Source organism: Perca fluviatilis, chromosome 21 (genome assembly GCF_010015445.1).
Source record: "Perca fluviatilis chromosome 21, GENO_Pfluv_1.0, whole genome shotgun sequence".
NCBI lineage: Eukaryota > Metazoa > Chordata > Actinopteri > Perciformes > Percidae > Perca > Perca fluviatilis.
Genome location: NC_053132.1, coordinates 1,506,945 through 1,534,167, shown reverse-complemented (window position 1 = coordinate 1,534,167; position 27,223 = coordinate 1,506,945). Strand labels below are relative to the sequence as shown.

Genomic DNA, 27,223 nt, shown 5'->3' with positions numbered 1-27,223 from the left:
GGGCTCATCCTGCCGGCTAACAGCCGCCGCTTCTTCCGCTGAACAACCGAAGCTAACTGCGGCTAACGGCTAGAAGGGATACAGCTACGGACGAAAGTTACGCTAAATTACGCAAAATCTACTATAATATAATAATACGTTTTAATACTCTCACCCAGGAAACGCGTGTTCCGTTCCGCAAGGTGTTTTAGTCAAACCAAGATCTTTTTTCTACAACGTAACGGTCTCACGTAGCTGTATCCTTAACCGCTAACTGCGGCTAACGGCGTATGCTAACTCGGCTGGCTCGGCATTAAGCTGACTCTGTTTTTAAACAGTACGTTAATAAAACTGGTTCACTAACAACAAACCGTACAAACTGACGGGAGCGGCACAGTATTTCTTCCCAGAGCCCGGGAGGTCATCTTCTACAGCTAACAGCCCCGCTGACCGACGAAGCTAACGGCAGCTAATGCTAACTGAATTACCTAGCTAAGCTCCGTCGGTTCTATTTGTCTTTGTAACATTAACTTAATAAAGTAAGCGACACGTTGGAAGAACACTACTTGCGCAGACTTTAGTCAACAACAAACTAACAACAAACTGACAAAGTGTGCGGGAAGTGTTTGTTTATCTTCGGGTCAAAGAAATCTAGTTTCCGGTTTTTATAACAGCCTTGAATGCACTATTCAATACAGAGACGGTTTATATATACCTGCAGTAAAAGTACTAATACTTGCAATTAATATATATTGATACATAATTTATCTGCTGATTACTCAAAATATTACAACTTTTCTCTTGTAATATTTCGACTTTCACTCGAAGAAAAAGTTTCCCAAAACTTGTGTGTTTGTGTGTGTTTTGTGTGTTGTGTGTGTGTGTGTTTTTATTTTTGTGTGTGTGTGTGTGTGTGTGTGTGTGTGTTGTTGTGTGTGTGTGTGTTCTCATACTCTGGGGATTAGAGCCTTTTTTATTTCAAACTTCAATTCCACCATCTCAGAGTTATATTTAGTGAAATATTTAAATTTTTAGTTACAGTTTAACCAGTATGGTTTAATATAAGTAAGTATTTTCAGTAATTATTTTACTACTTTTATATGATTATTTGTAGTAATTTCAGCAATGTTTTTAGTGATATTTTAGAAATTTAAAAAATATATATTTTCAGTAATATTTAAGTAATGTAGAAATGTTTTCTTATGATTTCAACATTTAAAGGGTTTTGAAAATCATGGCTTCCCCAAGGTTAATAAAATGTGTTCATATCTAACGTCGGTGCTGTTGTTGTGTATGTCCTGCTCCATCTGTTGCTTTTTGATCAGCTGATACAAGACACGTGGAGAGTTGTAACTGATTTCAGACCCATCATGAGTCCATCTTCCATCAGACCAGTCCAGACAGAATGATTCAGGGTCAAAGTGAAGAATCAGATCATCTTAATGCTACAGCTTCTTATTTATTGTCACCCGTACATTTTTGCAGATAAAGTTTCACATTACAGTTTCAAACCTCCACCAACATCAACTGGCTGTCCTGAACTGCAAAGAATCTTTTTATACTTTTCATTTTCTTTACTTCTTTCTCTTTTTGTTTTTCTTGTTATCAGTTCATGCAGTGATTAACAGCTGATCCAGACTACATATGTGTTTTCCATTTAAGGATTATGGGCCTCTACTCCTACTGCAACTCACAACTGGAGACACATCTGACTTTTTGCCGACTGATTTAAAATATCACCAGACAGTACTTCAGACTTACAAGCGTCAAAGTTAGTTTTCTTGTGCTGGTGCCCGATTTCAGGAAAATAAGACCGGTTGTGAGATTTAAATGATTAATGAGAAAGAAAGAAATCAGAAGAGTGAGCTGATATTCTGCTGGGCGTTGGTCCTGGAGAACTACTGCACAGGGCCGGATCTTCATGCTGATGGTCTTCAGGGAGAGTTAGGACCTTTCCATTGGTTCCACACTCACTCCAACACGATAGAGAGTGCTGTCAGCCCCAATGGTAAACACCGTTTGGATTTGCATGGTGACAGTTCTCTGACCAAAGCCCCCAGGAATGTTCTGGCACAGTTCCTAGTATCAGATGAGTCCTGGTCTTTCGTCTAAGGTGGAGAACTTCTGTCTGTTGTGATACCTCAGGAGTCTACCTGAAACCCAACAAGTTGTGTATAATCAGAACATTGTGATACAACTAACAATTGATATATTTTTGGAGTGTATTTACTCCAGTAAATACCACAGTCTACTTCTCTACCTACGTAAGTATAACTAAATAATACAAGTACTGAACTAACAACATGGACTGGTGGTGTTTAATGGCTATTATTGGTATATATATTTAATTAAAACAATAAATCTACAGATTGGAGTCAGCTATAGCACTTTTTCGGTACTGCTCTTCCCCTCAATCCGTAATAAAATAAACATTTTCGGTTGTAAAATAATTCCAAACCTATTTATCTCTCTGAACTTATTTTGTTATTTATTAAAACATTTTACACTCCACAAGAAAATAAACCCCCCTCTCCCGTCCACCAGCCTATTAAATCAAATATTTATTCTCATTTCTTAACTACACTGTCTAAGTTTTAATTCTTTCTATCTTATTCTATTTTAGCCTTTTTAATATTTATTTTTCATAATTTGTACTGAAATGTACTACCTAGAGTCCAGCTCTCGTCAACATGCAGAGGACAGACTAAAGTTTATTTTAGCGATGAATCGTATCATTATTACACCCGTAATTCAGTCAGTACCATAAAAAGTTCGGGGTACGGTACCCCAACACTAAACCTGATAAACACTCAAATCTTGACAATGTTTCATTTTCTTCTTGAGAACAGAATTAGATAAAAATATGAAACCATGTGAATTCATGAAATGTAAACAGAGGACTGATTTGATTTCTCAGCTTACTCGTTTAAAGTGATGGTTGGAGTAATTTCACCCTAGGGTCCTTTGCACCATGACCCTCAGAGCCCAAAACACCCCCCAGTCTTTTTCACCTGGGTTCGAACATTGGGAGGATTAGGCGTGAGTAGCGTGTAAGCACGCTGAATAGCTTAGCGTGAGGCTAATGGACCCGGTTTGTATCTAAGTATGACCCACTAATGCCGAAATGTTACACCTTCTACACTAGTACAAATAGGTTATGTACTCATAAAGCGATGGATTGGAAAGTTTGTAAGTACACACAGAAGTTTATTAACACTTGCCTGCCTGGCTTCTGTTCTCTGCTGCTACGGCGTAAGCGGTGCTAGGGGCGTCTACAAATTACAACACCGAAAAGGACATACAACAAAATATTTATGCTTTAAGCTTCTGGGAGGTTGTTTAGGCTCCACAAAGGACATTAGGGTGAAATTACTCAACCATCCTTTAACTCTTTGTTTAGTTGTTTAGGGACGTATTATGTAGCTGAACCAATGTCACCTCCACAATATTAAGGGCAGAAATTCTCGGTCCTCAATGTTGAAACCTCACCTACTACCCTCCATTAATGGATCCAGAAGCATTCAGATGTGTATCGGAGGACTCTGGTGATGGAGAATGAGGAGGTAACGAGCACCTTTGTTTCCTTCAAAGTCCTCCATAATGCGACCAGCGCTTCGTACTTTTTCCACAGAGTCATGTAGAAGAGGCTTCGAGACCTGAAAACAAACAAACATTTGAAACAGTTTCTGTGGGACATGACTGTTAGTTTGGTTTCATTTCTCACCACACATACTCTCCATTAGCAGCGATACCAAAGCGGTCTTGTATTGATCCCGCTGTGTAGAAGTTCACCACCGTCCGTTCTCCTCTGGAACACCTGGGGAGGGACGGGATGGGGGCAACAAATTTTACTGGAATGTGATTTATTGTGGAAGGAACTAGTGTTGACTTCAGGTTAAAATACTCACGATCCACCGTCCTCCTTCTGAATCCATGTCACAGTACACCTACACACACACACACACACACACACACACACACACACACACACACACACACACACACACACACACACACACACACACACACACTTCTAGTTTCATATGTGATACAGGCGGTCTTAAAAGATGAACCTCAGGATGTAATGAATTGATTGTTGGAACATTTTAATAAATGACTTTTTATCCATTCCTAATCTGTTGTATCAGAGCATCAGTCAGAACTTGTAACTCTTCACATTATTATTATCTGAAGTTCAACCTGCGTCCCAAGAGGGATGAAGTGTACCCTGGACAGCAGGCCGTGGGTCCGATGGGATAGATGGTGTACACTCCACTGGGGTAGAGCTGTTGTCATTATTATAAATGTCACTGCAGTCCAGCGAGAATGAGCTGCTGGCAGCTGGTCAACAGGGGGCCAACAGGGCGAGGGGCGACTGAAACCAGCTGGAACAGAAGAGATGTTTGTCATTTAGTTTGATCAAGAACTCATTTTGGTTGGTGCTGATTTGAAAACAACCTGTGCTGACATCATACTCTATGTGGTTTTTCACAGGGGTTTCTCCCCGTTGGTATCTCATGCAGAGCTAGAATACTCTGTGAAGCAAGATGAAGACTTTTGCTTTCCCTGTCAAATTACGAGGGCCACAAATGATTAAACTGTGCTTGGGCTGAACCTGTTAACATACTGAAACTACTGATTAACAATTAAGACAAACCATCAGATATATAAAGTTACCTTCCAACTTACCTTCTGGTCAGATTTCAACTCAACTGAAGATGAAGATCCTGATGTCAGTGTGTTTTGGATGCTCTGTTGTCTTTGATGTCTCTGATATCTCTAGTGTCTCATGGTGTCTCTCCTTTTTATTTATACTCTTAAGGGTTAGGGTTAGCAGGGGGGCGTGATGAAACTCCGCTCACTGTGCTGAGAGTCTAACTCTGCAGCCAATCACATCTCTTCAAGATGATGTAACTTCCAGTTAACAGACTGCTTCTGCTCGGAAAAACCTTTTCTCCCAGTAAAACGTCATCCATTCCGTCACTTCATGTGGGAACCAGAGACTTTGGTTGACTGAAATATTTCACAAATAGACAAGACTGTTTTAGCCCTCTGCCAAGAACATACACAGCATAACATGTTTCAGATTATTCATAAATACTATATATATAAAACTACAACCGTGTCTTTTCGTTGGTTGTCTGCAATCACAACCACACACACACACACACACACACACACACACACACACACACACACACACACACACACACACACACACACACACACACACACACACCACACCCCACACACACACACACACACACACCCACCTATGTTTCTGGATGCTTATAGAACCACATCTGTATTATTGTTGTCCTCCATGTTTTCACCACCTTGCTTGACTCGGAACCGTTGGTGGCCATTAAAGTTGTTCAGCAGCATATACGAGAAGAAAACCTCCATGTACACGTTCATTACTCACATCAACCAATGTTACCTTAGTCTGTGACCTTGCTATATTACGTAAAGTTTGGTAAAGGTCTATTGTTGTATGCTTAATAAATGATACATTGGTGGGCTTGGTGTTTGTGTGTTTTGTATTGTTATATTTTATTTTATGTTTGTGTTGTGTTATGTTGTGTGTTTTATTTGTGTATGTTTTTTGTATTGTTTGTTGTATTGTTTTTTTTGTTGAGTGTGTTGTTTTGTTTGTGTGTGTGTTTTGTGTGTTTGTTTTATGTGTGTGTTTGTTTTTGTGTGTGGTGCTGGGAGGGGTTGTGTGTTGCTGTGTATGTGTGTGTGTGTTTGTGGAGAGGTGTGTGTGTTGTGTGTTGTTGTGTGTGTATTTGTGGTGGGGAGTGTGTTGTGTGTGTTATGTGTGTATATATATGTGTATTATTGTAGCGTGGGAGGAGGTGTGTGTCTGTATGTGTGTGTGTGTGTGTGTGTTGTGTGTTTGTTTGTGTTGTTGTGTGTGTGTGTGTGGGAGGTGTTGTGTGTGTGTGTGTATGTGTGTGTGTGTGTGTGTGTGTGTGTGTGTATATATATTGTGTGTGTGTGTGTGTGAGGCGGTGTGTGTGTGTGTGTGTCTGTCTGTATGTGTGTGTGTGTGTGTATGTGTGTGTGTGTGTGTGTGTGTGTGAGGGCGGTGTGTGTGTTTGTGTTCTGTATGTGTGTGTGTGTTATGTGTGTGTGTGTGTATATATATATATGTGTGTGTGTGTGGGAGGGACGTGTGTGTGTGTTTGTGTGTGTGTCTGTATGTGTGTGTGTGTATGTGTGTATATATGTGTGTGTGTGTGCGTGGGAGGGAGGTGTGTGTGTCTGTATGTGTGTGTGTGTGTGTGTGTGTGTGTGTGTGTGTGTGTTTGGGAGGGAGGTGTGTGTGTGTGTGTGTGTGTGTGTGTGTGTGTGTGTTTGGAGAGTGTGTGTGTGTGTGTGTGTGTGTGTGTGTGTGTGTGTGTGTTTGAGGGTGTGTGTGTGTGTGTGTGTGTGTGTGTGTGTTTGGGAGGGAGGTGTGTGTGTGTGTGTGTGTGTGTGTGTTGTGTGTGTGTGTGTGTGTTTGTGTCTATATGTTAAATCACTACGGAAATCTTAGTCACACGTGACTACAACAAGGTGGATTCGACCGGATCTCTGAAGTTTAACAGTAGGCTGCAGTGTTGCGTCTGCAGTCGTTCTGGTGGTTTCTGGGAAATGTTTCTTCCGTTCTATTGATACTCTGTGTGTGTGTGTGTGTGTGTGTGTGTGTGTGTGTGTGTGTGTGTGTGTGTGTGTGTGTGTCTGTTTGTATGTGTGCAGGGCTGGACTGGGACAAAAAAATCAGCCCTGGCATTTTTGGCCCACCGTGATGAAGCTCCGCCTCCACTGTGCTGAGAGTCTAGCTCCACTTAACTTAGATTTTTTCACCTCTCTTTATTCAGGGAAGTGTCACTGAGAGGCAGCCTCTCTTTTGCAGGAACCCCCTGGTCACATTCACACAGTTACACATTCATACTGGAAGCTGCTCAGTACAACCACTTAGTGTAAATTCCGTCAGACGAGACTAAATGTGTTCGTGAGAGACCTTTTCTTCCATGACTAAGACGAGACGATGACAGCGAGTCCCCTTTTCTTCGTCTAGTGGTTTTACATCCAGGTAGCGATGTGGTCTGGGTGGGGGAGGGAGGAAGCCCGGTTCAGCCTGCTGGAGAAGCCGTTACAGCGCATAGCGATGTGGCCCGGCCCTGGGCGAGGGAAGGAGACGGGCTTAGCCGCTCTTAAACAGCTTGCAGAACGGCCGGAGTAATGTATGCAACCGCTGGCAACAAACCAACGTGCTGCAGAGCCCAGGAGCCCTGGCTCTTAGCTAACTGTGTCTGTGTATGATTGTATTTACATGAAGGAAGAGGCTCGATATATAAAACCAGTGTGTAGTTTGTCAGGTAATTATGATATTTAACCAATATTTGAGATGTGTGAAACACTATTTGACTGAAATGGTTATCAGAAATAATCTCAGATATAATTTATTTAAAAAAGACTAAAATGTTTTGAATAAAACTAGACTAAAATGAGCGAGACTTTAGCTACTCGACTAAAACTTGACTAACGATATGTGAATAACTAAATATGACTGTATCTAACAAGGACATTTGACACAAGACTAACGCGCCTTCACACTGGCAGTTGAAATCAGCTCCGTAATACATATCGCCCAGCGGATGTCGTACTACACCGGTTGAAAAGCTTCGGAGCGATTTACAAAAATGTCGGAACAACTAGAAGGACTGCTAAGTGTCTGAATGTCCGATTCTCTCTGACCTCTCTTATACAGATATAAATAGAAAGGCTGCTGCGTGGAGTAAAGTTGCCCAGGACGTTGACATGTTAAATGTTAAATGTGATATAGCGGTATAATATCAATAGTTAGACGTCTGTTGCTAGCTAACCAATTAGCATTAGCAGGTTTGTTTATCAGTACCATAGCAACGCTAACTTCCGTCGGATAGGAACCGTCCGTAGCTTGTCGCAAAGAGTTCAATTTTTGAACGCATCCGGCTGACCAACTGACACGATTTATTTCACCGCTATTCGTTCGACCCGGTCGACCCGTATTCGCATGCGGTCTGCGAATAAGACTAAAACTAAATTAAAAATAGGTGACTAAATTAACCCTACAAGCACAGTCTGATCTGCTGGCCACTGAGCAGCTCCACTGGAGCGGTTGGAGGTTAAGGGCCTTGCTCAAGGGCACCTCAGTGGTGGTAATGAGGGAGGGACAAGCGCTGTTCTTTCACTTTCCCCACCCAGAATTTATCCTGTCGGTCTGGGGATTGAACCGACGACCTCCGGTCCCAAGCTCACTTCTTTAACCTTGAGGACACCACTGCCCAGGAAGTAGAGGAGGGACACTGGGACTAGATTTAGCAGAGTTTCCAAGTTAATGACGAATTGTTGACAGCTAACGTTTGATGGAGGCGACTTTTCAATGACAATAAACAGTTTATTGTGGACAAACGTCTCTGCCAAGAAACATACACTGACATCACATGTCTAACATGTTTCAGATTATTCATAAATAGACCTATATGTATAAACTAACATGTTTCAGATTATTCATAAATAGACCTATATGTATAAACTAACATGTTTCAGATTATTCATAAATAGACCTATATGTATAAACTAACATGTTTCAGATTATTCATAAATAGTCCTATATGTATAAACTAACATGTTTCAGATTATTCATAAATAGACCTATATGTATAAACTAACATGTTTCAGATTATTCATAAATAGACCTATATGTATAAACTAACATGTTTCAGATTATTCATAAATAGACCTATATGTATAAACTAACATGTTTCAGATTATTCATAAATAGTCCTATATGTATAAACTAACATGTTTCAGATTATTCATAAATAGTCCTATATGTATAAACTAACATGTTTCAGATTATTCATAAATAGACCTATATGAACGGCCCCCTGGTCCCACTTTTGTCAAAAAAAATTATTATAACTATCTCCGTGCACGAGATAATTCTTCTTCATATTTTATAGCCTATATTTATACTTTTTACATGTATATATGTCACAAAGTGGAGCCAGGCAGCCAGAGTTTTCTTATGTTGTATATAGTGTGGTGTTTTGTGTTGTATATAGTGTGGTGTTTTATGTTGTATATAGTGTGGTGTTTTATGTTGTATATAGTGTGGTGTTTTATGTTGTATATAGTGTGGTGTTTTATGTTGTATATAGTGTGGTGTTTTATGTTGTATATAGTGTGGTGTTTTATGTTGTATATAGTGTGGTGTTTCGGGTGTTTTATGTTGTATATAGTGTGGTGTTTCGGGTGTTTTATGTTGTATATAGTGTGGTGTTTGGTTTGCCCGGCACAGAACGGAAGACTCCTCCCAGCGCACCTGAGGCCGATCTCATCAGGAGAGATGCTGGAGGAACACGGAACGACCTCCAACACACCGGGAGCGCATTTTGATAATGAATGACTGAGACACAAGGAGGAAAGAGGAGCGGATAGAGAGCGAAAAAGAAACGTTGGGGACGCTACAGGAGTGCAGGACGGAGCACAGATAGACGGGCAGGACAGCGGAGCCGGAGGACAGCTGTGGATGTTTGGCGGATCGGCGCGTTGGCGCCGGGAAAAGCAGAGTGGACGTTGCGTGCTGCTGGCCCTCTTCCCCCCTCCCTCAAACAGAAAAGGGTAAAGACTGTAGTCCCTTTCTCTATAGACTGGTTGAAATCAGATTAATAAGCACTAATAAGACAACACATGCAAATAGCCCACACCACAACAGAAGTGTTTCCAGGGGACACTTTTAAGTGATGCACATGTGCCTCAACCATTGGCTTTCCGGTACATAGACAGACCAACAACAGGACAATTTTAACAATTTTTGCCATTTTATTCATCACTAAATTCACTTCTGAATACGTTTTAGGCGAGAAATGAACTCTCTCTATCTGCTGGGAGGAGTCTTCCGTTCTGTGCCAGGCAAACCAAAACACCACACTATATACAACATAAGAAAACTCTGGCTGCCTGGCTCCACTTTGTGACATATATACATGTAAAAAGTTTAAATATAGGCTATAAAATATGAAGAAGAATTATAAAGGACTATGGATATGCAGCCTACAAGATTTACATTACTGTATTAACAGAATTGTGATGAACAGTACTAGTAAATAAATAGAAGCAGAACTGCAGCAAACTATATTGCATACTGAATATTAAAACAGAGAATATTGCACAGAATGTGAAGTATTGCACCACACTACAGGTTCCAGTTTAATAACAAAGGGTCCATGTGTCAGACACTTTACTATCTTGAGGCCTCAAGATAATATCTAGTGGCCCGCAAGTTACTATCTGGGGGCCCAACGAGATAAAGTCATTATTAATTTTTTGACAAAGTGGGACCAGGGGGCTCCGTATATATGTATAAACTAACATGTCTCAGATTATTCATAAATAGACCTATATGTATAAACTAACATGTCTCAGATTATTCATAAATAGACCTATATGTATAAACTAACATGTCTCAGATTATTCATAAATAGACCTATATGTATAAACTAACATGTCTCAGATTATTCATAAATAGACCTATATGTATAAACTAACATGTCTCAGATTATTCATAAATAGACCTATATGTATAAACTAACATGTCTCAGATTATTCATAAATAGACCTATATGTATAAACTAACATGTCTCAGATTATTCATAAATAGACCTATATGTTTAAACTAACATGTCTCAGATTATTCATAAATAGACCTATATGTATAAACTAACATGTTTCAGATTATTCATAAATAGACCTATATGTATAAACTAACATGTCTCAGATTATTCATAAATAGACCTATATGTATAAACTAACATGTTTCAGATTATTCATAAATAGACCTATATGTATAAACTAACATGTCTCAGATTATTCATAAATAGACCTATATGTATAAACTAACATGTCTCAGATTATTCATAAATAGACCTATATGTATAAACCAACAGCTTATCTGTGTCCTTTCCCGTTGGTTGTCCTGCAGATAACACTAACTTTTGAGAGCGTTTTTAGCTTCGTGGCTTTTTGCTGGACAGCGCTCTGAGCGGCGAGCTACGTGACACATGCCACTACATCGCTGAGGAGGACTGGCGGTTAAATGGCTACAGAACATCTTAGTCACCGTGACTACACCAGGGTGGACTCGACCGGACCTCTGAAGTTTAACAGGAGGCGGCAGTGCTGCGTCTGCAGTCGTTCTGGTGGTTTCTGGGAAACGTTTCTTCTGTTCTTCTCTGTGTGTGTGTGTGTGTGTGTGTCTGTGTGTGGTGTGTGTGTGTGTTGTGTGTCTGTGTGTGTGTGTGTGTGTGTCTGTGTGTGTGTGTGTTATAAGTGTGTGTCTGTGTGTGTGTGTGTCTGTGTTTATATATATGTGTGTGTGTGTGTGTCTGTCTGTGTGTGTATGTGTTTGTGTGTGTGTGTGTGTCTGTATGTGTATGTGTGTATGTTTGTGTGTGTGTGTGTGTGTATGTGTGTATGGTGTAGGCGGCTGGACTGGGGAAAAAAATCGGAACCTGCTTTTTGGCCCAGGCGGCCCAACTACCCGTGATTGGTCAGACACATTCCCTGCAGACAGACAGTCCTCTTACAGTTTTTTTCCAGCTGCTAACACACTAAATAACGACACACATACCACAGTTATTTAAACTGACACACAGAGAGCAAAACCTCTTGAGCTACATGAGCTCCTTGGCCAATATATATATATATATATATATATATATATATATATATATATATATATATATATATATGTGCCACCTGGCCAAACGCCTCAATGGTTACAGTTTTTTCCAAATGCTTACACACAAAATCTTTTCATGTCACACGATTTTTGAAGCCTCTAACTCAAAGTGCAAAACTACACAACAAATCTGACGTGTGTGTGTTAAGAGTTGTGTTGCTGTGAATGAGTTTAGCAGGTGATGTGAACGGTTTAGATCAGGTGACTGTTGGTAATGCAGACTGGAGTTAGAGTTTAGCGTATGTGACTCCAGTTGTGCCCACTGTCGTTTAGCAAATGAAAAAACTGTAATAGAGTATAAATTATTATAATTATTCCAGTGGATTCAGGAGAAGCCTCCCTCAATTACTCAATGGTACAGAGAAACATTTAAGGTTTTACTACGGAACATCTTAGTCACCCTGGCTACAAGAGGGGAGACTTGGCTGCACCACTGAAGCTTGGCATGTGTGTGTGTGTCTGTCTATGTGTGTGTGTGTGTGTGTGTGTGTGTGTGTGTGTGTGTGTGTCTGTCTTTGTGTGTGTGTGTCTTTGTGTGTGTGTGTCTGTGTATGTGTGTGTGTGTCTTTGTGTGTGTGTGTCTGTGTATGTGTGTGTGTGTCTTTGTGTGTGTGTGTCTTTGTGTGTGTGTGTCTGTGTATGTGTGTGTGTGTGTGTCTTTGTGTGTGTGTGTCTGTGTATGTGTGTGTGTGTGTGTCTTTGTGTGTGTGTGCTGTGTATGTGTGTGTGTCTGTGTATGTGTGTGTGTGTCTGTGTATGTGTGTGTGTGTCTGTGTATGTGTGTGTGTGTCTTTGTGTGTGTGTCTTTGTGTATGTGTGTGTGTGTCTTTGTGTGTGTGTGTCTTTGTGTGTGTGTGTCTGTGTATGTGTGTGTGTGTCTGTCTTTGTGTGTGTGTGTCTTTGTGTGTGTGTGTCTGTGTATGTGTGTGTGTGTCTTTGTGTGTGTGTGTCTGTGTATGTGTGTGTGTGTCTTTGTGTGTTACCTGCGTGAAACCGTCTTGCCCTCCCTGGAGACGGGAGATGCAACCTATGGCCGGAGGAGAAAGAAGGTGAGCAGGAATAAACTCATACATCTTTGGCAGCATAAAAGATCTAAAGCGATTCAAATCATCCTCAATAATAGTGAATAAAATAGTGAGCTTAGTGCGAAAATGGTTTGGACTCAACACACACAGCACCCGTGACATTATCTTTCACCCCCAGTGGGAAGGGGGACTGGGAGTACCAAACATAGACTGGATCTACACCAGCATGCGGATTTCCCATCTTCTGAACATGCTGAACAGTGACGATAAAGATGTTCGGGAGCTGGCTCGATCCTCCCTGTTCCTGGACCTAAGAAGACGCAAGGTCCCATTGGCCGGGGAGTCGGATCCCCACTTCCTAGGATTCAAAATAAAAAACAGTGGAAAGCTTGATACCCACTCTGCTGGTTTTGGGGTCTGGTCGGACTGGCCAGATCTGAATGACCTCTGTATCAGAACAGGAGTGTCACTGGAGTGGGTGGGTCTGACTCTGGGACTGTGATGGTCTCAGAGGACATTATAACTGACCCTCACACTGTCGTCAAGGCTACAGCCACATATGGTGGTCACAGCCACCTGCTAACATCTGCAGGTGCCCGGAGAACTCTGATGGATCTACACCAACATCAACAACATCAACACTGGACCGGACTCAGACTTCAGGGGAAACTTGCATGTCTTCCCTCTGCTGATCACTCTGCTGATCACTCTGCTGATCACTCTGCTGATCACTCTGCTGATCACTCTGCTAATCACTCTGCTGATCACTCTGCTGATCACTCTGCTGATCACTCTGCTAATCACTCTGCTAATCACTCTGCTGATCACTCTGCTGATCACTCTGCTGATCACTCTGCTGATCACTCTGCTGATCACTCTGCTAATCACTCTGCTGATCACTCTGCTAATCACTCTGCTGATCACTCTGCTGATCACTCTGCTAATCACTCTGCTGATCACTCTGCTGATCACTCTGCTGATCACTCTGCTAATCACTCTGCTAATCACTCTGCTGATCACTCTGCTGATCACTCTGCTAATCACTCTGTGTCTCACTCATTCCTCAAGAACTCTGCACTCAATGAGGACATCCTCACATTCACAGTAAAAGCCAGATTACAAGTCCTCCCTACCAGACTCAACCTCTCCATCTGGTTTCCCACAACTCAGGTCCCTCATTGTTTGCATCACACCTCAGAACATATCACTGAAACTCTGTCTCACATCCTAAATGGTTGCCATGCCTACAAAGGAATGTACATAGCAAGTCATGACAGAATAGTAGACCTTATAGTGAAAGACATATCAAACCATTTCCCTCTCTCAGTAAGAATGTACAAACATTCTTAGGTAAAACCATCCATGTTCCAGCATTGCAGTAGTAACTCTAGTAGTAGTAGTAGTAATCCTAGCACTCTCTTACACCTGGTGGCCAATACACCAGATGTAGTTATTATCAGTGAGGAGTCCAGGGAGGTGCATATTTTGGAGGTAGGCTGCAGCTTTGATTCCAGCATGGAGGAGTCTTTCTACACCAAGGTAGTTAAATACCAACCACTCCTAAACACCATCTCAGAGCTGGGCTATAGGTGCACACTACTAGTTTTCATATTTGGTAGCCTAGGAAACACACAGGCTGGTAGTAAGAGGGCTGCAACAACTTGGGATGGCCAAAAAGAGGGCTAAACGGCTTGCAAAGTACTGCGCTATATCTGCTATTATTGGCAGCCGCCACATATGGCGGAGACGCTGCTACTTATATCCTTAAGAACTGAGTATTGTGCTACTTATACCCTTAAGAACTGAGTATTGTGCTACTTATATCCTCGAGAAGTGAGTTTTGTGCTACTTATATCCTTAAGAACTGAGTATTGTGCTACTTATATCCTCGAGAAGTGAGTTTTGTGCTTGTAAGTGATATTGTGAAAATATACTGCGTGCCACTGGTCCATGAGTTGTCTTGTATTGTACTGCATCTGTAATATTTGTGGAGCATCACACCGGGCCTGCTGGGCTGTATGGTGGAGCATCACACCGGGTCTGCTGGGCTGTATGGTGGAGCATCACACCGGGCCTGCTGGGCTGTATGGTGGAGCACCACACCGGGCCTGCTGGGCTGTATGGTGGAGCACCACACTGGGCCTGCTGGGCTGTATGGTGTAACATCACACCGGGTCTGCTGGGCTGTATGGTGGAGCACCACACCGGGCCTGTTGGGCTGTATGGTGGAGCACCACACCGGGCCTGTTGGGCTGTATGGTGTAACATCACACCGGGTCTGCTGGGCTGTATGGTGGAGCATCACACCGGGTCTGCTGGGCTGTATGGTGGAGCATCACACCGGGCCTGCTGGGCTGTATGGTGTAACATCACACCGGGCCTGCTGGGCTGTATGGTGTAACATCACACCGGGCCTGCTGGGCTGTATGGTGGAGCACCACACCGGGCCTGCTGGGCTGTATGGTGTAACATCACACCGTGCTGGGCTGTATGGTGGAGCACCCCGGGCCTGCTGGGCTGTATGGTGGAGCACCACACCGGGCCTGTCTGTCTGTGTGTACACCCTCACCCCGAGAAACAAACGTTGGTTTTTGCCAGTTTAACTTTTTATTACCAAACATATAACTCAATACCAATAACACAATAGCAGCATCACAATGTAACACCTAAGAACAGTAAAACGAAAAAGGAAAATCAACTTTGTAAACACAGTACAGCAAAAACATCAGTACACACAAGTATTGGGATTTGCAAAATCTTCGTAGAAATTAAATAATCATCCATAAATACAAACTTAAAAGCAGAAGTATACAAGTAAGCAATCTTCTTCAATAAGCAGATTTAGATTAAGAAGCAGAAAAGTCACACAATTTTACTTTACTTTGTAAACACAGTATGTAGAACAGCTAAAACACACACATTCAAGTATTTGAGAAGTGCATAATATTATCAAAACATACCAAAGATTTTCCAAAATGAATCAAATTAAATAAGAAAAGCAGAAAAGAGAAAGTCAAATCTTCACAGACATTATGTAGAATAGCCAACACACACACACACACACACACACACACACACACACACACACACACACACACACACACACACACACACACACACACACACACACACACACTACACATTTGAAAGAGCAAACTGAGTCTCCAGAGCTGCTTGTGTTATGATTTGATGCTATAAATAAAATTGAATTGAATTGACATAAATGCAATCAAAACGCCAGTTCATTTAGTCATGTAGCTTCTGTCCCATTCAGATGTAGCTAAGCTAACTGTAGCAGGAACACTTTACAGTAACAGTTCACATTATCAAGAAGCATTTTCTGTCCCACTGCACATCCACACCTCACCTCATTTGTGAGAGAGACTGTAGCCTACATTCTGCTGAATTCAAGAGGAATTGTTAGCCTAGCTTGTGCACTGACTGCTAACTGTTACTGAGAAAGTATTGACCACCGTCACATCAAAATAAACCATAAATTACTGCTCAATATCTAAAGTAAAGTAACAGCTAGCTGGCGTCAGGTACTTGTAAAATGCATAGATAAGGTTTAACAGTAAAATCTCAACTTAGCTTGCACCTAAGTTATAACATATTTGAGTTTGCTAACATTAGCAATAACATCAGCTTACTGATTCTTGAAACTTTGCCAAAAACATGTCCACCCAAGAAAAGTGCTCATTCTGTTGGAAATGAATAACATTTTCATGAATAAAAAGAATCAAGGTTATAATCAGGGGGTCCTTTGCACATATGTAAGGTTCTTTTATAGGTTTATTTTTTTATTTTTTATTTAATGATTATTTGCTGGCCCATTACCTACAAAATCAGTTGTCCTCGGATAAGAGATAATCATTTCAACTTGATTAAAAAAACTAAAAGTAATAATTGAATTGAAAAATATCTTTACCACATGAAATAGTACATTTTTATAAGTTTTAAAAACTACAAACAGTGAGTTTTTAACAATATTTACTATTATTTTGTGGTTGCTCAAAATGTGTCCCACATATTCGTCACCACCGTCAGATATTTATAAAAAGCAATAAAGTCAGGCAACTACAAGGTCAACTACATTCCTGAGGACCCCATTTTCAAACCTTCAGCTCTACTGCATGCGTCAAGATCATTCAAGCTCCCTTAAGTTTGCTATTTTCTCTTAAACTTAAAATAAACATATTTTTGGACACTGCTACTGTCGCAACCATAACAGGTCAACACCGTCTCTTTTGTATACATTTTTTTAGATTAGATTATGACATAAATGTATACTTTTTAAGAAGAGGTCTGAAGTAGCTAGCAATAGAGGGGAAACAAGATGGCTAATGTGAACAACTCATGCATATCATGTGAAAGAGTAGAGGTAGACGTCACCACCGTCAGACGTCACCACCGTCAGGTTTTCATGGATATCCTCACGGCTGTGGTTCGGCCTCGAGTTGCGGCCGAACCACAGCCGTGAGCCCGTATTTATTGTGATCAACAATTATATTGAAGTTTTTGTCACCACCGTCAGACTTTACGTCACAGAAAACCTGACGGTGGTGACAAAAAACGACTCTTTCACATGATATACATGCTCAGGATTGTTATTTTTTGGACCCAATAGTTAAATGAAGTTGTTAAGCAAGACGCCATCTTGTGTGGTAAACATTTTGGAATTGTTTGTTGTATTGAGGCCACTGTCACCAGATTAGTGTCACCACCGTCAGTTCTAAAGTCACCACCGTCAGAGGGAGTTTTATTTGTTTTAAATGAATATGCTTACAATATGTTTCTTCAGTGCTGTTGAGTTATTAAAGTAATAGTCCCTTTTAATACAAATATATGTTTGTTAAATAAAAAAATATTTTTTTTCTATTTAGGGTTAAAGTAAACGTTAGATCTTTTCAAGGAGTACACGTGAAACAGTATAAAAAAGGAACAAAAGTGAATATTCAACATTTAACAGCATATATGTGTACTAAGAATGCCAGATAATGATTTAAAAACTCTAAATGCATATTAGACCAAATAAATAAAAAATAATTTGCTTTTTATTGTGTCCGACGGTGTTGACAAAAACAAAGTAATAACCGTAAAAACGCCTATTTTATGAAAAAAATACAAAATGGGGAGGTGACACCGGTACATTGCTGAACAGCCAAGACCTTGGTCTATAATGATATACCTTCAGATGCTGTAATTTAACCAACTTTTTATTTTCAAAATTAAAACCTGTTTTTGGCAAAGTTTCAAGAATCAGTGAGCTAATTCGAGGTGTATGCAGGCTAACCATTAGCAGCAAATTTCCCGTATTTAAGAACGATTAAACATGGCTTACCTGCAAGTGATGCACAGAGCAATCCAACAGACCACTGAGATAGGGAAGGGCACCCACGGGGAGCTTGGGAAGTTCACTGTGTGTGTTTGGGGGGGGGTTGGGGGGCGTGATGCGCGTGGTGGAAGAGCATGTGTGTGTCTGTGTTTTTTGTCTGTGTTGTGTCTATGTTTTATTTGAGTGCTCCTTTTCTGTTTGGCTTGCCCTAGCACAGAGTCTTTTTGACCCTCCGCGGCCACCGTAGGTCATATTCTCTTTTGTTTCCTGAAAGTTAAGCCAGGTATCAGAGCACTGTAACATTGAAATGTTGATTTAAATCATAAATAGGTTGGTTGGTGCAACAATTTTGTATATTACAGCTGTTTGAAGTTTCACTGTGTAGATGGTTGAACAGAATATGTGGGCAGTGTGAGCCAATGTTTAAGAAATCCACAGCTAATGCTAGTTGCTAGCTAAGTGTGTGTGAGGCAAACTAGCTTAATCCAGTATTTATGTTCTTCATGTTAAGAAGGCACATGGAGCTAGCGGAGTAACTAGCGCTTACTGCCAAGAGGGGCAGCTAAGGTTTATTTAATACTGTGATTTATGGGCCAGATTGTTCTTCTAAACTGGTTGTGTGTGATATTCTCTTTTGATTCCTGAAAGGCTCAATAAATGAGGAGCTCTGCTTGTCTCAACCACCATTGGGACTCCTGTTGTCCTGTCCCTGCCATATCTGGTATATCCAACATCCTAAATAACATACGCAGAAACGCATTTTGCTGGGGCTTGCGGCCTGACGGATGTTTGTTTACGTGTGTGTGTGTGTGTGTGTGTGTGTGTGTGTGTGTGTGTGTGTGTGTGTGTGTGTGTGTGTCTATCTGTGGTCGTTCTGATGGTTTCTTCCATTCTGATGAATTTCTTATATAGCAGAATATGCCACCCTCCATGATGTTGTAACTTCCAGTGAACAGACTACTTCTGCTCAGGAAAGTGTGTGTGTGTGTGTGTGTGTCTGTGTGTGTGTCTGTGTGCCTCTCTCTCTTTGTGTGTGTCTCTGTGTGTCTCTGTGTGTGCCATTTTAATATACAATGATTTAATAAAACTGTCAATGACATGCTATAGTTCAGGTTAACATAGGTTACTGTTTGTTGTGGCACATTTTCAACCTGCCAGCAACTTCAGATAAACTATTAGCATAATGGACCAAGCTCTAATTATTGTGCGTTATTGTCCCATCTTAATAAAAATCACCCTGTGCAGTTTGCCCTTAGAATGTAACTGTTTCTTCACAGATAAGCAGGTAGACATTCATTTCATGCACTAATGACACAGTACATTTTTATAAATTGTTGAACGAGAGTATGTGAAAATCCAAAAAACAATTAAAAACTGTATTCCTGCTTTTTGAAATATTTTTGCTTTTTGAAATGTATTTGTATTAACCCAAAAACAGCTAAAATATATTTCTGCTCTTGAAACTATAATACTGCCTTTGATTTTGGTTTATGAGTGCTAATGTGCCTTTAGAAATATATGTTTTTGTGTTTCTGATATTACTATAAACATGCCTGGAGACATTTTAGTGTGAGTTACTGTGTGAAGCTGCCTATTTGACCCTGCAGTCGGAAAAGAGGAAGTGTCTGCAAGAGGCCTCAGATGCACAAGTAGCTTTGTGCAACTGTCTATCTGAACCTGCACAGCTGGAAAGAGGAAGTGCTGTTGGGGCCCTGTGTACATGCACTTGAGGGGTTAGGCTCTTGATGCATACAAGAGGTGAAAAAGGTTACTGCTCTGACCTATTGATCAATGCAGTTGAAGTGAGCAGTTAGATTCTATGTTAGATAGCAACATGCATATGTATAAAGGAAATATCGTCATATGAGATGGCTTTACGTATATCCAACCTGATGCTTGATTTACGACTGTATTACCATGTAAGGTGAAACAAATGTGATAAAACACACCTCGCTGTGATGGGGGGCTGAACCCCAAGAAATGTTCATATAAAAATGGGTGCTTTGTCAGAAAGCGCTCTCTCGCTCGATCCCTTGGGTTTGTTTTCTGTTTTTTGACCAAGACTCTGTCTTAGAGTATTTTTTTTGAGTGATTGAACGCTGTTCATTTTTTCATTTTATTTTGTTTGCTTGTTAACTTTTTGCTTTTTTAAAAAAAAAATAATAAAACCGCCTGTGTTCGTCTTGAGCAAGGTGACCCAAAAAGCCTTGTGAGTCTTTTTTTGCTCTTTTAGAAGACTTTATTTCTTTTTTTTCCCTTTTTCTTCTTTTTTGTCACTAACCTGCGTGAGCGGGGACCCCCCGAAAAAAGGAAGTGGTGGCCTCCTCTTTAGCCGAGCGGTTTGCAGCGACCCCGGGGACCGACCTGACAAGCAGACCTTTGATCCTCCAGCTGAGCGGAAACCTCTGTGACCGAGGCAGAAGTGGCTGTCTGAGTGTGAGTAATCAATTGTAACTGTTTGGTTATAAAGATCTTCTGTGTGCTGTGTATTTCACATACGGGGGGACATCTAGGTTGTCAATCGAAAGCCTCTTGTCTCGTCATCGGGTTTCCACTGTAGCCAGAACCTGCGAGTGCGGGGGTGTGTGTGTCTCTAAAAATAATCTAAGAAATAGGGAAGTATTTCAATTAATTCCTTTGAACCTATTAATAGTTATAATACAATATTTATAATATTTGAACCTATAATGTTTTAATACCTACAGTATTAAATATAGGGAAGTATCTGAAACAACTCCTCTAATATAGGCTTAACCATGCGCCCCGCTGACAGCATCTGTAACGGCTGTACGGCTGAAGAGGGCTCAGAGGGCGAGGGTTATCGGGGGGGAGAGGGGGGGTTGGCTTTAAAAGAAAAAGCGATACTATGCCTCGATAACTGTCACATCGTTCCACAAAATGTACCTTTGTGTGTTTTTCAGGAAATGAGGCTGTGTTCTGATAGATCTTCAGTGGTCCTGCAGCCAAATGTCCTGCATGAAGCACCAGGCTCAATGTTGGAGCGTCACTATGTCAGATCTTTCCTCCAACCCTCATAAATACATTATTATTATTATTATACTGTTAATGTACCTAACAAGCATGCTGTTGCAAGAGTAATTTACCACTGTTGGTGCTTTTACACTTTTCTTAGAGTTGACTAAGTTGTGTCTGATATTAAATATGAGGACCTTCTGTCAGCACATTAGTCTATTTTAAGATGAGTCACACACACTTGTTACTATCTATTTTCAAATGCTGTTTATTCCCAAAATGGACATACCACAAAAAGTGTGTTCTTGCGTACCATACTCAATGTCTAGAATAAGACAGACATGAAAATCACTCACCTTACTGCAAAATTTGCCGTTTTGAAACCAAAATAGGTGACCTACGTGAATCGTGTAGATTCGATGACAAAATGTTTAAGGGTTTAAGGCCTTTTACCCGATTTCTATGCGCTTGATTTAACCAATCATCGAACTTCCACCAACCAATGAAACGAAGTTCTAGCCAATCAGATGCAAAGTAGGGTGCGTCTTTGCCGAAATGTGAGAGTGCGGTGCTGGTGTGGTCTCGTGGTAACGCGGCTAAAAAATGTGTCCACCGAAAGTCGATCTACGAGTCGTTTTCCAGAGTTACGAACCGGAAAGTTGCAAAAGAACGCCCCAGGTCGTGATATATACCACGTCCAAGTCGATCTGAACTCAGAGGACCCCGAGCTCACTTTCAAAGATGGCTACATCATCACACGTAGTAAACATTGTGGTTTTCTACAATTTTAAGCACTTTTGTTGTTGTTGTAACCAAATGAAGAAGTGGTACACATAGTACTGTATACTGCTACCTATAGGCATGTCTCTACAGTCTTATTAGGAGTTAAACATAGCACTGTATACTGCTACCTATAGACATGTCTCTACAGTTTATTAGGAGTTAACATAGTGCTGTATACGCTACCTATAGCATGTTCTACAGTCTTATTAGGGTTAAACATAGCGCTGTTACTGCTACCTATAGGCATGTCTCTACAGTCTTATTAGGAGTTAAACATAGCGCTGTATACTGCTACCTATAGCATGTCTCTACAGTCTTATTAGGAGTTAAACATAGTGCTGTATACTGCTACCTATAGACATGTCTCTACAGTCTTATTAGGAGTTAAACATAGCCGGTATACTGCTACCTATAGACATGTCTCTACAGTCTTATTAGGAGTTAAACATAGCTGTATACTGCTACCTATAGGCATGTCACTACAGTCTTATTAGGAGTTACATAGCTGTATACTGCTACCTATAGACATGTCTACAGTCTTATTAGAGTTAAACATAGCGCTATACTGCTACCTATAGGCATGTCTTACAGTCTTATTAGGAGTTACATAGTGCTGTATACTGCTACCTATAGGCATGTTTACAGTTTATTAGAGTTAACATAGTGCTGTATACTGCTACCTATAGGCATGTCTCTACAGTCTTATTAGGAGTTAAACATAGTGCTGTATACTGCTACCTATAGGCTGTCTCTACAGTCTTATTAGGAGTTAAAAATAGCTGTATACTGCTACCTATAGGCATGTTCTACAGTCTTATTAGGAGTTAAACATAGCTGTATACTCTCTATAGGCATGTCTCTACAGTCTTATTAGGAGTTAAACATAGCGCTGTATACTGCTACCTATAGGCATGTCTCTACAGTCTTATTAGGAGTTAAATACTGCACAATTAGCTTGTGCAGCTGAAATTGGCTAGAGACCCTCGGTTCCTATATGACAACACTGGCCGAGTCTTGAGCAGAAAGCAGAGCAGTAGCCTACCCGCGGTTATTCGTTTTTCAACTCGGATGTGACGTCACACTCAAGCTACTAGTCGTGATTACAAGACAAAAAGAACGCACCAAAAGTTTATCAAACTTGGAGCATGCAGATACAGGCAGCTTTAGCTGAGAAAGGAGTTAAAACAAATGGCCCTGGGCATGAATGGAGGACAAGAGGAAAAGGGTGGAGACCATAGACAGGATATAGTGGAGACAGGAAGCTGTTATTAGCACTTGGTGTCTCAAACTGAGGGAGCCCGGGGCTTCTGCAGCGCATGTTGAAGGAAGATACTGGACGGCAGCAGCGGTAAGACAGAGCTTGCTAGTCATTAGATGCTAGTCATTAGATGCTAATCACAAAGCTTCGGTCCTTTCACTCTGTCATACGAATACGTTACCGGCAACAACCGCTACCGTTAAGACTGTGACTGTGCCTTTACCGCCCGACCGTGATACAGTCAATACGTGTGTGCACGTTGACGTGTGTGGAACATGATTTGTCATTAACATGGCCACTGTTTAAAAGCTATCTGAAGCCCAAACTGCCTTGATAAAGCTGTCTGTTTGGAGTCAGCATGGCAGGTATTTAAACATAACGGCCTCGTCCCAGAGTTTAGACGTCTAGCTATATGAAAACAACGTCTCCTTATGACCTGTCTCTCTTAGTTACGCTGTTATAGTTCTAGACTGCCGGGGGACTTCCTTCCTTTAACACACTGAGCTGCTCTCTCCTCTCCCTTTCTATTACCATTTGTGTGCATCCCGTCCCAGAAATGCTTGTTACTAATCCTAGCTTCTGGGGAGTTTACTCCCCGGAGTCCTTATGCTTTTTTTCCCCCAGCGTATTTCCTTGGAGAACGTTGGCACCAAGACCCTGGTTGCAGCTGTCGCCGTGGTCCTGCTGCACTCCCTGCTGAGCTCAGCGGTGCCCTGCAATGTCCTGCTGCTTCCTGCTGAACCCTGCTGCTTCCTGCTGAACCCTGCTACTTCCTGCTGAACCCGGCTGCTTCTTCCTGCTGAACCCTGCTACTTCCTGCTGAACCCTGCTACTTCCTGCTGAACCCTGCTACTTCCTGCTGAACCCTGCTACATGAACTACTACGACTACCATTTGAAGTCACTGTTCCATTATTAATGTGACTACTATCGCCACTGTTCATCACTACCCCAACCGGCTCGTCAGACACCGCCTACCAAGAGCCTGGGTCTGTCCGAGGTTTCTTCCCAAGAGGGAGTTTTTCCTCGCCACTGTCGCACTGCTTGCTCTTGAGGGAATTACTGTAATTGCTAGAATTGTTGGGTATTTGTAAATTATAGAGTGTGGCCGTCTAGACCTACTCTATCTGTAAAGTCTCTCGAGATAACTCTTGTTAAGATTTGATACTATAAATAAAATTGAATTGAATTTTAATAAATGTAAATAAAGCAGCTAATATCAACATGGACAAAATCATGAATGTACTAATTTGCTTTTTTGATGATGACCTGGCCAAAGTAGTAAAGTTTAGTTTTCACAATGATTCATTGTAGGATTATGATATTATTGCAATATGTAAATCCACATTGACTCTTTATTTAACATATGGTTGGCAGAAGTAAAAATGTATCCAAAACGTTTTACTCTTTAAAATTTATGACTTTTATTATTGTGTAATGTCAGAAGGACTTTAACTGTTTTGTCAGTCAAATTAACTTTAATGAGTGCATATTGAAATATTACACTGTTGGTTGGCAAAAAATGCATCTCAAAATGCATCAGATTGATGCTTTAAAATTCCGGGGGAGCATGCCCCCGGACCCCCCCAGAGGGGTAATATCCTTCTCACCTTTTTCACCCCTGACTCGTTTTCATGCCTGATAAGATTTGACATGTAGGAGTTTGTTCACATAATACTACAAGTCCTTAACTGAAGCATACTGTATATTCATGCACATGCTCATTTATTCATGATTCATTTTGACCCAACATGCCTTAACTACATGTTTGTCTCTTACTGTAATTCCAAAGGTATCCACACTGAAAACTGAATGACCAGAGCCTACAGAAGGAGGATCAGGTTTGTAGAGCGGCATATTTGGTGCCATTCATCTGGTTATGGAAAACAGAGACTGCATAGACCACATCCTAAGTTCTCAAATGTCTTATGATGATGCCAGAAAAATATGTTTAGTTTAGGTTCTTTTGCTGAAGGACAAGAAACTTTTAGCACTTTATTATTCTGTCCTCAGCAGGGTAGCACAACATTCTGGGCCCTGTAGAAAGGCATTCTCAATGGGCCCCTCCCCAAATCCACAGCTTTTCATTCTAACATCTTTTTGGGCCCTCCTCACATGAGAGCCCTGGGTACTCAGTCCCCTTTTTCCCCCCAGTCTGACGCCTCTGGTCCCAGTGAATTATTCTGTCCTTAGTATTCAGAAGTTACATGTAGGCTATTGCATGTGTACTGGTGTTACCACTGTAGAAGTATATATTATGGCTGTTTAATACTTCTTGAGTACAGCCCGCTCGGCGATATGACGCAAACGCAGCCTGGCGACTGGCTGAGCTGTTCATCTGAGAGATTTGGTAACAAGACGGAGGAAGACGTCGAAACAATCAGTGAGACAGAACCTGGAGGTTTCACAGCGCCCAGGTCACGCTGAACACAAGAAGAATCAAACAGCTTTAAGGCATACAAAATATATATTATTTACTTAGATTTATTAGTTAGGATTAGTAATGGACACTGCATGTCCTTGTATGTTTGTTTTTTTGAGACTTCGGAAATGTCAGTGTAGCAAAGCTTATGTACATTATATTTAATCATAACAGTTTTGGTAGTTGAATAAATTGTTTAGTTATTTCTTTGTTAATATAATCAGGATCCATAAATTAACTCTGAAACTAACTAGAGATTATCTTCACGGTGGATGAATGTGTGGGTTATGTTGTGGATGAATGGATGAATGATGTGGATGAATGGATGAATGTTGTGGATGAATAGATGAATGGATGAATGTTGTGGATGAATGGATGAATGTTGTGGATGAATGGATGAATGGATGAATGGATGAATGTTGTGGATGAATAGATGAATGGATGAATGTGTTGGATGAATGTATTAATGTTGTGGATGAATGGATGAATGTTGTGGATGAATGTATTACTGTTGTGGATGAATAGATGAATGGATGAATGTTGTGGATGAATGGATGAATGTTGTGGATGAATGGATGAATGGTGAATGTTTGTGATGAATGTTCAGGATGGATGGATGAGTAGTTTGTTCTCTCATGTCATACCATGTCAACCATAACTAATCCCACCAGATGATGATCAGCTGCTGCCACCGTGTGGTCAGACTGAGGCACTGCAGCTGGATTACACTCTTACATTAGAATCAATACATATCATGAAAAATTAAATTAAATATATATTTAAAAAATAATATAATAACATAAGAAATAAATATAAAAAAATTAAAACGTTACATAAAAAAAATAAGCACTCCAGACCATTTTTCTTCTAAACTTCAGATATAATAATAATAATATAATAATAATAATAATAATAATAATAATAATAATAACAACAACAACAACAACAACAACAACAACAACAACAACAACAACACAATAACAATAATAATAATAATAATAACAACAAGAAAAAATATATGTATTCTTTTAAATCTTGCAATATTTCAGGAAAATAAAAATAAAATAATAAAATAAAATCTTGGCTGGATAGGTTGTTAAATACATTGTAAATATAAGATTTGTGTGTCTCTGTGCGATTGATGCATGCTGGGTAGAGTTTGTGGCGGGGACTACTCACTGTGAGTGTTAGTGACAGGTCCACGTTTACATGTTCATCTTTAATGGTTACGGCCAGGACAAACAGCTTCTCAGGCTCCTCCTGCTCCTGTTTGGTCTGAACACACACACAAACACACACACACACACACACACACACACACACACACACACACACACACACACACACACACACACACACACACACACACACACACACACACACGTTTAAAACTCAACGTACACACACAGTCTGGTGGCACGATTCATGAAAAAACATCCGAACCGTTTGGCTCACTTGTCTCTGTTCAGAGCGTGTGTGTGTTGCACGGTTCGACGGTCCACTGCTAACGTGCACTGACCACTTCCTGCCATAGTCCCACCTCTGATGGTTAGTATTGTCCCAAAAGAAACACTTCTGTTTAGGGGCGGAGCTAGACTCTCTGTACAGTGGGGGCGGAGCTTCATCATGGGGCCCTCTGCTACCAAGTCATTTTAAAATTAAAACCATTAAAA

At 40.8% G+C, this 27,223-nt stretch overlaps 1 long non-coding RNA gene across 1 annotated transcript; it reads right to left on the bottom strand.

Moving 5' to 3' along the window:
* Nucleotides 1–4,348: 4,348 nt before the first annotated feature.
* LOC120550773 lies at nucleotides 4,349–26,827 on the bottom strand. Its single transcript, XR_005637781.1, has 3 exons — nucleotides 26,730–26,827; nucleotides 12,739–12,782; nucleotides 4,349–4,364 (listed from the first exon to the last, which is right to left on the bottom strand). It is a non-coding gene; the product is annotated as an uncharacterized LOC120550773 (long non-coding RNA).
* Between the last annotated feature and the right edge of the window lie 396 nt (nucleotides 26,828–27,223).